Raw genomic sequence first — 2,500 nt, 5'->3', positions numbered from 1 at the left:
CCATCTACCATATCTCTCTTCGAAAGACTTCCATGGTAGTACGACTATAAAACAGAAAAGAAAACTCTTCCGATATCTCTCGACGGCTTCTTTATGGTCGTTCCTGTTGCCAGGATGAGCACAAGGCCCATTTTTAATAACAAACGGATACTCAACAGGTTACGGAATTGGAACCGTATTCCCTTTCGTTCAAAATAATTCAAGTATTTAATTATTTTTTAATATATATATATAAATTTTATTAATATTTTTTTATTAAAAACTTGAAAATTTTCGGCTTTCGCCTTGAACTTAGGACCGACTAACTCGTGATCAACCACTGTTCACACGAAACCCTTCTCCACTTCAGTCCTCCAAGGTCTCATTCGATTATTTGCTACTACCACCAATATCTGTACCAATAGCGGCTCCATGCAGGCTTACGCCAAACACTTCTAAGCACACTATTGTACCCTCCTACTCACTAAAGTTTCAAAATTTATAAATCAATCGAAATTGTTTTATAAATCATCTACTTTAGCGGTAATGTATAGGTATACAACTTAAGCGCCATCCATTTTAAGGGCTAGTTGCTTCGGCAGGTGAGTTGTTACACACTCCTTAGCGGATTACGACTTCCATGTCCACCGTCCTGCTGTTTTAAGCAACCAACGCCTTTCATGGTATCTGCATGAGTTGTTAATTTAGGCACCGTAACATTACGTTTGGTTCATCCCACAGCGCCAGTTCTGCTTACCAAAAGTGGCCCACTGGGCACATTATATCATAACCTCAACCTTCATATCAAGAAAGGTGAGGTTCTTACCCATTTAAAGTTTGAGAATAGGTTAAAATCGTTTCGACCCTAAGGCCTCTAATCATTCGCTTTACCAGATAAGATTATTTTATATAATTTTTAAATGCACCAGCTATCCTGAGGGAAACTTCGGAGGGAACCAGCTACTAGATGGTTCGATTGGTCTTTCGCCCCTATACTCAATTCTGACGATCGATTTGCACGTCAGAACTGTTTCGGTCTTCCATCAGGGTTTCCCCTGACTTCAACCTGATCAAGTATAGTTCACCATCTTTCGGGTCACAGCATATATGCTCAAGGTACGCTCCAGTTAGAGGTATAAATAATAATAAATTATCATTATACATAACTATATGGAACGCCCCGGGATTGAATTAATTGACTATTTAAGAAAATAGACTAAAAATTAATCCCATTATATTTTTAAGTTAAGTTAATTATGCCATTAAGTTTAATATAACTCAATGACTTGCACATATGTTAGACTCCTTGGTCCGTGTTTCAAGACGGGTCCCGAAGGTATCCTGAATCTTTCGCATTGTTAATCATATAAATGCATACAAATAAATATTAATATCATAGATATTAAATTTTTTGTAAAATTCAAAAAATGAATTTTAGCATTATATATAATAAAATCTATCAACACTTTATCAAATCATTAGTATTTATTCTATGTTAATATGCTTAAAAAGCAAATTAATTTAAATAAACTTAATATCACCAATGATCTTTTGATAAATACTTTATTATGTTAATAGATTACAATGTCCTTATATGAAAAAAATGCACATTATTTTTAATTATTTAATGATGAATTTTTCATAATGGATATTCAGGTTCATCGGGCTTAACCTCTAAGCAGTTTCACGTACTATTTAACTCTCTATTCAGAGTTCTTTTCAACTTTCCCTCACGGTACTTGTTTACTATCGGTCTCATGGTTATATTTAGTTTTAGATGGAGTTTACCACCCACTTAGTGCTGCACTATCAAGCAACACGACTCTTTGGAAATATCTTTCTAGTAATCATTAACGTTATACGGGCCTGGCACCCTCTATGGGTAAATGGCCTCATTTAAGAAGGACTTAAATCGTTAATTTCTCATACTAGATATTAAGATATTCCATACACTGCATCTCACATTTGACATATAGACAAAGTGACTTAGTGCTGAACTATTTTCTTTTCGCTCGCCGCTACTAAGAAAATCCTTGTTAGTTTCTTTTCCTCCCCTCATTAATATGCTTAAATTCAGGGGGTAATCCCATATGAGTTGAGGTTGTTTTAAAATATTTTTTATCTTCTCACACAATTTAATAAATAATTATATCATCTTTTCATCTCTATTTTTCTTTTTTCCTTTTATATAAATATATATTATAAATAATAATTATGTAAAATGAGGCAATTCTAGAATAAAAAAAATTAATTTTTATGCTAGACATTCCTCCTTTAATTACATATATAAATTAATATTTTATATATATATAAATAATATGAAAATTTTTTAAAGAGAATACTTAGATTCAAAATTTTTATTTCATTTTATTTGAGAGGATTTTTTTTTTTTAAGAATATATATAATAAATAAAAAATTCATTATATAATCTTTATTTTTTTGCTATTAATATTATGAATTATTTAAAATCCAATAATATACACATTTGCTTAAATTCAATTATTTTTATAAAAGAATAAG

General features: G+C 31.4%; 1 pseudogene; it reads right to left on the bottom strand.

Annotated features, from left to right (window-relative positions):
- Positions 1-2,083, bottom strand: part of LOC128870665 (large subunit ribosomal RNA) — a 5,038-nt pseudogene extending 2,955 nt beyond the window's left edge.
- Positions 2,084-2,500: the final 417 nt, after the last annotated feature.

Source organism: Anastrepha ludens, unplaced genomic scaffold (genome assembly GCF_028408465.1).
Source record: "Anastrepha ludens isolate Willacy unplaced genomic scaffold, idAnaLude1.1 ptg000018l, whole genome shotgun sequence".
Classification (NCBI taxonomy): domain Eukaryota; kingdom Metazoa; phylum Arthropoda; class Insecta; order Diptera; family Tephritidae; genus Anastrepha; species Anastrepha ludens.
Note: the sequence above shows the minus strand (reverse complement) of the source record. Positions and strands in the feature narration are given on the sequence as shown.